The following is an 11,747-nucleotide window of genomic DNA, read 5'->3' on the forward strand; positions in this document are numbered from 1 at the left end:
CTGTATGATCTAGTCTGCTTTTAATACTTTCAAGGGAGATTTTGACTTCTTGTATTATAGCCTTCATCTCTAACAGTTCCATCTGATTCTTTTGTAAAGTGTGAAATTCCTCTTTTAGATCTTGCATGAATTTCCTCACCTCCTGGAACTCTTCAACTCCTTTCTCCTTCCTCTTCAGCAGTTCCTTGTCTCTCTTCTCTTCCATCTCTGTAAACTTTGCCATTATGAATGTTTTGAATTCTTTATCAGACATTTCCATTGAACTGTGTGTGGATGAAAAGGAGTTATCCTTTTCCCTTGAAGGAGAGGTATTTTCCTGTTTCCCCATATTTCTTGTGGTCTTGCAGCTATTTCTAGTCATCTGGTGGATGGTCGGTTTGTTCCCAAACTTGGATGTTCAATCATGCGAGTTTTGTATGCTGGAGGCCAAATTATCAGTGGGACCTCTTCGTTTCTCCGTTTCCCCCAAAATGGCTAGATCACAGGAGCCATGGAGCAGTCTCTTTATATGTATATATATAAATGAAACAAACAATTTCAAACAGCATTGAAAAGTAAGTGTACTTGACCATACTCAGCTCATTATACATCAAACAGGTGAACAGAATAATAATTCATGACAAACAGCATGTTTAACAAACTGGCAGCAGAGATATTTGGTCAAAGAAAGGCAGAGAAACTTTGTCCTTTAAGAATTAGAACCGAGGGGCTCCATAATCATCTGTAGCCACAATGTAACACTTATGCTGAGTTACTCTCTGTACTAAACAGTCATTCCCACAGGTTCCTTTATGTGTGCATGGTAATCTTTCAAATCTTGGATCCTTGGTGATCCTTAGAGCCATTCGATCCTTTTGCCCCAATTTTTCGATTTCAGCCATTACACAATCAGTTATACAGGGATACCACTTGGCATACAGACAGTCCATCATTGACTGCACTAAATCCAGTTTGGCTTTAAGGGAAAAGTTGATAAAGTTGGTATCAACCAGGATATGGTAAGGTGGACCCAGCTGTGTAAAATATTGAAAGAATAAGCAGGAAGGGTGTTGGGGGACATCTCTTTCCTTCAGTGTGCTAAGAGAGTTTTGTTTTTTTTTTTTTTTTTTTTTTTTTTTTTTTTTTTTTAGGTTTTAATCTATTCTTTACTTTAAGCCTCTGATCTCTGAGACTAAGCATTTCCTTCATGGTCTCATACTTTCTTGTTTTCTTTTGTTTCCCCATGGTCATGCCACACTCTTGTTTCTTCTGGAATCCTTTCTGTATCTTTTTGAACAGTGAAGGATCAGACATGCTTTGGGTCCCTAGAGTAGAGGTGTAGGGCCCCTAGCCCAGCCGTAGTTAACATTTAAAAGACTGACAATACCAAATGTTGATGAGAATATTGATCAACTAGAATTCTCATAAAATGTTCGTGAGAGCATAGAATGATGCAACTTTTCCAATGAAACTTTAGACAAAGTTTATTAGCTTTTTTTTTTATATAATTAAACATATGCTTATTCTGTGACCAAGTAATTCCATTCTTACGCATTCACTCAACAAAAATTTAAAAACATGTCAAACAAAAGATTTGTCAAGAAAAGTTCAAAAGAGCTTTGCAGATGGAAATAATCCAAAGCCCATAAAATTGGATTTTAAAATTAAAAAGAAAAATAAAACATGGATTAAGCTCAAAATCATTATATCGAATAAAAGAAGCCAAACACAAAAGAATGTTGATTCCATGTATTGGAAATTCTAGAACAAGCAAGAGAAATATATATGTACAGAAATAAGACGGGTTTACCACTCACTGGAAAGTGAGGGAATGAGGGAACTTTCTGGTGAGATGGAAATGTCTTATTCTTGATTAGGGTGGTGATTACATAAGTGAATTCATTTATCAAAACTCAACAATTTATTACTTTAAATTTGTGAATTTTATCATATTTAAATTATCTACAACTTGAAGATATTAGAAAGAATAAGCCAATATTCTAACAGTAATATGATACTGACATAATAATAGATAAATAGATCACTAGAGCAGAATAAAATAACTAAAAATAGCTATCAGTATACACTAATATCTAATATAGGTCAAGGATAATATTTATATTTAATGGAGGAAAGAATAGATTATCAATGATTCTAGCATAAATGGCCATGGAGATCAGAATATGCCAACCCAAAATGTGTCTCTTTGGAGTAAGGTTTAATCTGAAAAACTGTAGACACAAGAGAAGCTCTGAAAATAGAGAAGTTATCCTTTTAAGGGGAATTTACATTTATAAAAGAAATTTTCATTTTTAAAAGTGTCCCTTTCTCAGTATGAGTAAGAGACAGACTAAGTCACTAGACTCTTAACAATAAAGAAGTCATCCAATTAAATCTGCATAAAAAACTTATCCTTGTTTACTTTACTGTTGTTCCTGGTCCTGTCTCCATAACCAGTCTTCTCCATACCCTTCTTTCTTTGTTTCACCAGATGATGATATTTAAGCCTGAATTCAAAGTCACCACTTTGAAATTTACTCATTTCTCTGGGTATCTGTTATATACCTGAAGTATGCATGTTATTAAATGTCTCTTTGTTTTTCTCTTGTTAATCTTTTTTTTTAAAAAAAAAAAGCAAACAGGAATCTGTTTCAACTAAGAACTTTGAAAAGTAGTAAGTTATTTTCCCTTTCCTACATCGCTTTCTATAAGAAAATAAAATCAGATTTTTATCATCTACCAAATTAACAAAAAATCCAGGATTAAAAATTTAGAGTTTAAGAATAAGATATGTTTAATGAAACAATCCATTTAGAACATAGGCAAAAGGCATGAACCAATAGTACAATAAAGGATTTACGGATGACAAATGCATAAAAAGACATTCAGCACCAGCCATTAGGAAAGTACAAGGTAAAACCATGATGGGAGAATTCACACCAATCAGGATCAGGGGAGTGAGGGAGTTAGCTCTGGAGGGACAGAACACCGGTTTCAGTTTTCTCGCTGATATCTCTCAATGACCCATGTGTGCCCAGGCCATTGTCTTTCTGAGTTCCACCATGGTGTGAGACCAAGCAGAATCAGAGGAGTAAGGGTATAAGCTGTGGAAGGATAGGATAGTGGATTTGATTTTCCTACTGGTGCCTCCAACCACCCAGGCTATTGGCTTTCTGAGTTCCACCCAAGGTGTTGTACTGAGTAAGACTGGAGATTGAGGGAGTGCGCTATAGAGGGACTAGACAGTGGCACTGATTTTTTTCTACTGGCACGACCAACCCACCCAGTTACATATCTCCAGCTCAGTCCCAGGTGTATATGGTCCTGAGAGGTTGGGAGAGGAACCAAGCACCTAAAGCTTGCTACACTTACCCTACTTAGATTGGAAGACAGCCCTGTACTAGAAACACAACTGAGTACTAAAATCATCTCCCCTCCACCATAGGGTGCATGCTTTCATTGGAGAGAAACAAATAGAAACAGAGAGAGGGAAAGTGAGAAATCACCTGCTGGGTGGTGGCGGGGAGAGCATGTCTATGCCTCAATCTCATCTCCTCCAGTCTCCTCTGGAGATACACCCCACATGATTCTCAAGCTGCTGGGTTTGTGACTCAAACCTCAGTTGGCCAAATGAGAATCCAGTACCTTAAGCACCACGCCACCTGCTGGCTCCATCCTTCCCCTCTTGGCACTTCAGAATTTATTCCAAAAACTAGGAAGAAATGTATACTTCATCAGATGACTAAAAACCACCACAAAGACACAAAAAAATGAGAATATAAGGAAATATATCTCCCCCAAGGGAGCACAACAACTCCTCATTAACCATAGACAGCACAAAGGAATTCACAGAAATGTCAGAAAAACAATTCAGAATAGTCATAATGACAAAACTAAATGAAATGCAGAAGGAAAACAGAATACTCACTCCAGAAGAGGAAGAAATCATTCCATGACTTGAAGGAGGAACTTCATAAAGAAATAGACATCCTAGAAAAAAATCAAACAGAACTTCTAGAGATAAATAATATAAGAAATCAAAAGCTCCTTCAAAAGTATTAATAACACATTAGCTCATGCAAATGATAGAATCTCTGATCTAGAAGACAAAACCACCAAAAAGAAAAAAAAAAAAGAGAGGATAACATATGGGAAATACCAGATACCATTAAGTGCTCCAATATCCAAATAATAGGCATTCCAGAAGTGAAGAATCTGATAAGGCCATAGAAAATCTATTCCATGAAATACTTGCAGAGAATTTTCTAAACTTCAAGAACCATTCAGAGAGCTAGACACAGGAAATACAAGAACTCCAAACTGAATCAACATAAGAACTTCTCCACAGCATGTCATACCCAGATTAATCAAAATCAGAGACAAAGACATTATAAAAATGGCAAGAGAGAAATGTCAAGTTCCTTACAAGGTTATTCTATTAGGCTAATATCAGACCTCTCAAGTGAAACAATGCAAGCAAGGAAAAAATGAGAAGACATATTCAAAAAGTTAAAAAGCAAAAACAAAAACCCAGTTTCAGGGGACCAGCAGTTAACATAATGGCTATGTCGCTGGACTCCCATGTAGTCAACCGCGGTTTGCGTCCCGGACCCGGTGGCTTAAAACTCATGCCGGGTGCGTGTGCGTGCTTGCCCAAGATCCCAGGAGGAGAATGGAGGAGAAGGGATTGCGGTGTGGCCATCCCCCCGGGGGGTGATTTCTCGCTTTCTAGCTCTCTGTCTCTCTCTGTCTGTCTGGCGAGCACATGCGCCTTATGGCCAAAACCTCTCCAAATACAAAACAAAAAAAAAGAACAAAAACCCAGTTTCAACCAAGGATATTATACCAAGCAAGATTATCCTACAAATGGAAAGAAAGAAAATCATTCTCAGATAAACAAATATGAAAGAATTTACCAAAAATAGACTTCACAAAATACTGAAGGGAGTACTATATTAGGAAAACTAAAGAGAGACAAACAGAAATAAGAAAACAAAAGCAACCAATAAAATGGCTAACAAAATTGGCAGAAATAAGTCCACAAATATCAATAATAAAGTTGAATGTTAATGGATTACACTCTCCAGCTAAAAGACACAGACTTGGTGAAAGGACAAAAATAGAAAATAATAAAATAAAGACATCTATATGCTGCTTAAAAAAAACACACCTTACTGATAAATACATAGACCAAAAGTGGAGGGCTGGAAAAAAATACTCCATGCAAATGGAAACCAAAAAAAGACTGGACTCATGACACTGATATCAGACAAAATTGACCTTAAGACAAAAACTGTAAGAAGAGACAAAGAACACCATATAGTACTAAAAGGGCTAATTCACCAAGACATAACATGTATAAATATCTACTCACCCAACACTGGAACGCCCACATATGTGAAAAAAAAAGACTGCTATATCTAAAGGGAGATATAGAATGAATGCACTAATCATTGGGGATCTCAATTCTCCACTACTTCATCTGGACATATCACTGAGACAAAAAAATAAGGTACAGGACCTAGACAAAACAATAAATAAAATGGATTTGACAGACATCTATAGAACTTTTCACCCAATGACCACAAAATACACATTCTCCTCACCTCCACATAGAACATTTTTGAAGATGGATCACATGATAGGGCATAAAACAAACTTACAAATTTGAATGTATAGAAACAATATCCAGCATCTTTTCCACCCACAGTGTAATCAAGTTTATAATAGATTACAGAAAGAACTCTTGAAAATACACAAATACATGGAAATTAAACAACCTACTCCTGAATAACATCACAACCACAGAAGAAATTAAAATGGAAACCAAAAGATTCATTGAAACCAATGATAATGAACACACTAGTTTTCATAACCTATGGGACATAGGAAAAGCAGTCATAAAAGGGAAGTTTGTAGCAATTAGTGCTCAAAAGAAAAGAACAGAGGGAACCAACAGTTAGCGTAATGGCTATGTCGCTGGACTCCCACGTAGTCGACCACGGTTCGCGTCCTGGACCCGGTGGCTTAAAACTCATGCTGGGCGCATATGCGTGCGTGCCCAAGATCCCGAGAGGGGAATGGAGGAGAAGGGATTGCGGCGTGACCATCCCCCCGGGGGGTGATTTCTCGCTTTCTGTCTCTAATGTCTCTCTCTGTCTGTCTGGCGAGCGCACGCGCCCTATAGCGAAAGTCTCTCAAAAAAAAAAAAAAAAAAGAAAGAAAGAAAGAAAGAAAAGAACAGAAAGGTGGAAAATAGACAACATAGCAACACATCTCAGGGAATTGTAAAGCAAAACAAAAAAAAATCTACAAAATATAAAGAAAAAAGAAATAATAAATATTAAAGCAGAAATAAATAAAATAGAGAATAAAATAACTAAACAGAAAATAAATGAAACTAAAATCCGATGTTTTGAGAAGATAAAATTGACACACTGTTAGCTAGACTAATCAGACTAATCAAGACCAGAGAAATGAACTAGATAAATAAAATCAGCAATGAAACAGGTAATATTACAGGTAATATTACAACAGACATAACAGAAACACAAAATATCATGAGAGAACACTATGTGTGAAACCAAGAGTTAATACTTTGAGAAGATAAACAAAATTGACACACTGTTAGCTAGACTAATTAATACCAGAGAGAGGAACCAGATAAAATCAGCAATAAAACAGGTAATATTATAACAGAAATACATAAGATCATGAGAGAATACTATGTGAGACTATATGCCAACAAACAAGAAAATCTAGCTGAGATGGATAAATTTCTGGACACATTTAATCTAGCAAGGTTGAATCCAACTATTTCTAAAGATCCAAAAGAAAGGAACCCACCCACACTTATTCTATGATGGCTCCATCATCCTGATCCCCCAAACAGACAAGCACATAACAAAAAAATAAAACTACAGACCTATATACCTGATGAATACAGAGGCAAATATTCCCAATAAGATAACAGCAAATTGTATCCAACAACACATTTTAAAAAATTACATACCATGACCTGGTAGGCTTTATTCCAGGATCCAGGGTGGTTTGACATACAAAAAACAATAAATGTAATACATCATTTTACATAAGGAAAGATAAAAAACTATATGCCCATATCAATTGATGCAGATAAAGCATTTGATAAAATACAACATCTCTACATGATTAAGACTACAGCAAAATTGGCATAGAAGGGCATTTCTCAACCTAATAAAAGCCATATATGACAAACCCATAGCTAACATTATAATGAATGCAGAAAAGCTGAATTTTTTTCCACTCTAACATTGGAACAAAACAAAGCTGCTTACTTACTTTGCTCTTTTTCAATATAGTACTGGAAGCCTTAGCCAATGCAATCAGATAGGAGAGTAAAATAAAAGGCATTCAAATAGGAAAGAAAAAAGTGAAATTATCTCTATGTGCAGATAGATGACATAATTATATACATAGAAAATCCAAAAGAATCTACAAAACAACTCCTGGAAATGATAAATGAATACAGTAAAGTGGAAGGAGACAAAATCAACACACAAAAATTTATAGCATTTTATACACCAAAATGAACAGATGGAGGTAGAATTGAAAAAAGCAATTCAATTTACAATAGCAGAAAAATAAGATATCTAAGAATAAACCTAACCAAAAGAAAGAAAAGACCTCTATGAGGAAAACTATCAAAAACTTTTTTTAAAAAAGTGAAAATGATACAAATAATTTGAAAGACATTCCATGTTATGGATTGGAAGAATTAATGGAATTAAAATGTCAATGTTACTCAGATTAATTTACAAATTCAATGCAATTACAATCATATTACCAGAGATATTCTTTACAGAAATAGAAAAAAATTATAAAAATTGTATGGAATCATAAAAAGTCCTGTATCACCAAAGCAATACTGACCAAAACAAATAAGGTAGGAGGCATCTCACTTTCTTACCTCAAAATATACAAAGCTGTGATAATCAAACTGGCATTGGGGCCAGGGACCAGCAGTTAGTGTAATGTCTGTGTCGCTGGACTCCCATGTAGTCAACCGTGGTTTGAGTCCCGGACCCAGTGACTTAAACTCAAGCCAGGCGCATGTGCATGTGTGCCTAAGATCCCAAGAGGAGAATGGGGGAGAAGGGATTGTGGCCATCCCTCCCGCCCCCCTGGGGAGTGATTTCTTGCTTTCTGTCTCTCTGTCTCTCTCTGTCTTTCTGGTGAGTGCACGCTACCTATAGCAAAAACCTCTCTAAAGAAAAAAATAGCACGGGGGCCAGCATGAGGCATGGTGGTTGGGGTGCTGGACTCTCACATGACCATCCGTGGTTTGAGTCCTGAATGTGGTGGCTTGCTTTCCCTCTCTCTCTGTTTCTCTGTCTCTCTCTTGTGAGTTCATGTGGCCTGTAGAAAATGAAAATAATAATAATAATAGTAAGTAAAATTAAATAAATAATTCTAAAAAATGAGGGAGAAGGGACCAGCAGTTAGCGTAATGGCTATGTCACTGGACTCCCAAGTAGTCGACTGGACCTGGTGGCTTAAAACTCACGCTGGGTGTGTGTTCATGTGTGCCCAAGATACCGAGAGGAGAATGGAGGAGAAGAGATTGCGGCGTGGCTATCCCCGCTGGGGGGTGATTTCTCGCTTTCTATCTCTCTGTCTCTCTCTGTCTCTCTGGCGAGCGCACGCGCCCTATAGCAAAAAACCTCTCCAAAAAAAAAAAAAAAAGAAAAGAAAAGAAAAAGAAAAGAAATGAGGGAGAAAAAAACAGCATGGTACTGGCAGAAAAACATGCATGTAGACCAATGGAACAGAAGACTCAGAAATAAACCCCCAAACATACAGCCAACTAATATTTTATAAAAGATCACAAGACAATCCTGTGGGGAAAATAAAATATCCTCAGCAAATGGCACTAGAAAACCTGGATATCGACTTGAGGAAAAATGAAACTTAAAAAAAAAAAAAAAGAAAAAAAGAAAAATGAAACTAGACCACTCTCTCTCACCATTAACAAAAACCAACTTAATATGGATAAAAAAATCTAAACATACAACCTCAAACTAAAAAAATACTGGTGGATAACACAGGGAAAACTCTTGGAAACACTGGAGTAGGCAAATATTTCTTATATAAGACTCCCCCCAAACACAGGCAATAATACCAAAAATAGAAAAGTGGAATTACATCAGGTTAAAAAGCTTCTGCACATGAAAAGAGACAATAATTAAAGTTAAGAGACAACCCTTGGAATGGTATAATTTATTTCCAAACTATGCCTCAGATGAGGGACTGATAACCAGAATCTACAGAGAACTCAAGCAGCTTACCCACAAAAAAATATAAAGATAATTAATCCAATTAAAAGATGGACAAATGAACTCAACCGACAATTCTCCGTGGAAGATATATGAACAGCCAAAAAGTATATGAAAAAAAAATCCTCAAAAATCTCTTATCATAAAGGAAATGCCAATCATAACCACAGTGAGATACCACTTAGGCCCCATCAGAAGAGCTAAGATTAAAAAAAGAAAGATAAGTGCTGATGAGGCTGTGGTAAAAAAGTGAACCCTACTACACTGTTAGTGGGAATGTAAATTAGTACAGCCACTGTACAATATGCTGTAATTATGTATAGTGAATGAATATAAATAGATAAATTTAAATTAAAAAAAGGATACAAATAAAACTTCCATAGATTACCCAGTAATCCCACTGCTGGGTATTTACCCAAAGTTTCAAAGATTAGGAAAACAGTCAGAAAAACTCTTGCACATCCATGTTTATGACTGCATTATTCACAATCACTAAAACATGGAATCAGCCCAAATGCCCAAGAACAGATGACTGGATTGAAAAAAATGTGACATATATGTGCCATGGAATAGTACTCAGCCATAAAAAACCATAAGACACTGACATTTGATGCAAAGTGGATGAATGTGGAAGATTTCATATTAAGTAAAGCCAGACTATGAAGGAGAGACATTGAATATCCCTGCTCAATATATACAGAATGCCTGCACTCTATGGAAGAAACTGAAAGATGAGAAGGTACAACAGGGAGGGCAACTATTGATACCAGAGACAGTGTAAGAGAGTGTGAGTACCAGGAGGTGGGAGGGAAGGAATGGGGGGGAAACACTTAATAGACACATGAATGAAAACTTATCTATTGATGAGGATGTATGTGGTATTACCTTTGGCTTGATTGATATGCCCTGCATCCATGCTGGGAAAAAAAATGAAAACATTTTGTACTGTGTAAAGATGTAGATTGATTAAATGTATGTTTAAGAAATGTTAAAAAAAAATTTAAAAACCATGATGAGAAATACTGCTCAGAATGGCTAAGTTAAAAAATAATGACACCATCAAATGCTGCAGATGCTGTGGAGAATCTGATTTTCTCATATATTGTTGGCAGGAAAGTAAAATAGTATAGCTACTCTGAAGAGAACACTTTGGCCACTTCTTAAAAAAAATTAAACGTGCAACTGCCATATCATCCAGCAGCTGTGCTCCTGGGTATTTATCCCTGAAAAATGAAAAATCTATGTTCATACAAAACTTGTACACAATTATTTATAGCAGCGTTATTTGTAATAGTTAAAAAGTGGAAACAACCCAATGTCATTTAATGAATGAATGATTAAATTAATTGTACTACATTTATAAGACATTCTTAAAATAACAAAATAATAACATTGGAGGAAAAAATTACTGATTACCAGCAGTCAGGGATAGGGTAAGGGGTAAGTGTGGCTATAATGAAAGAGAGAGAAGGAAGAGACTGGTGAAAATACTGTTCTACATGTTGACCATAGTGGTAGTCACATAGATCGACACGTGATAAAATTCCATGGGACTACATCCACACACAAATGCATGTATGTGGTTACTTCAAAAAGTTCCTGGAAAATGAAATACAAGTATTTTGGTACAAAAGTATTTGAAATTAATGCACACTTTTTTCATACTATTAGTATTTCTCATCATGATTTTTTAAAAAAAATTTAGCATTTCTTAAACTTGTATTTAATCTCTCAATAATATACATCTTCCATTAACTTTTTTCCCCCCTCAATCCATGAACATCTTACATCTGTCCATTTACTGAGGTCTACTTTAATCTCTCTTACCAATGTCTTAGAGTTTTTATGTAAAATTTGTACAGACCTTTGGTTATATATATTCCTAAATATTTGATGATAAAGGTAGAGTATTCTGTATCCGATAAAGTTGGTACTAGAGGTGTTTAGATTTTGGATTGTTTTGGTTATGGAATATTTGTATGTACATAATAAGATATCTTAGTGTTGGAATCAAAATCTAAACACAAAATCAGTTTAAATTTCATATACGCCTATACACATATCCTGAAGGGAATTTTATAATTATTTTTAGTGGTACACAGTTGACATATTGCAAATTCATTCCTTAAAATATAACTAATGTTTATATTTTCCATGACTTCATAAATTCGCAGATGCATGACATATTAGAGAAAGATTTTGCAGCATCTATTCTTATCTTCTTTAATAAAAAATGAAACTGGTTTTATTCTAGTAATGCTGTCAGTAGTTTGAGCTTTTCTTTCTTTTTACATAATAATTTATTTATTTAATTCCATTTGTTATTATTATTTTTATTTATTTTTTAAAAGAGTAGAATACATCTTTATTATACAATATTTTATTTTTTTAAAAAAACTTTCTGAGAACCAGCAGTTAGCGTAATGGCTATGTTGCTGGACTCCCACGTAGTCG

This window comes from Tupaia chinensis, unplaced genomic scaffold (assembly GCF_000334495.1).
Source record: "Tupaia chinensis unplaced genomic scaffold, TupChi_1.0 Scaffold000248_1, whole genome shotgun sequence".
Classification (NCBI taxonomy): domain Eukaryota; kingdom Metazoa; phylum Chordata; class Mammalia; order Scandentia; family Tupaiidae; genus Tupaia; species Tupaia belangeri.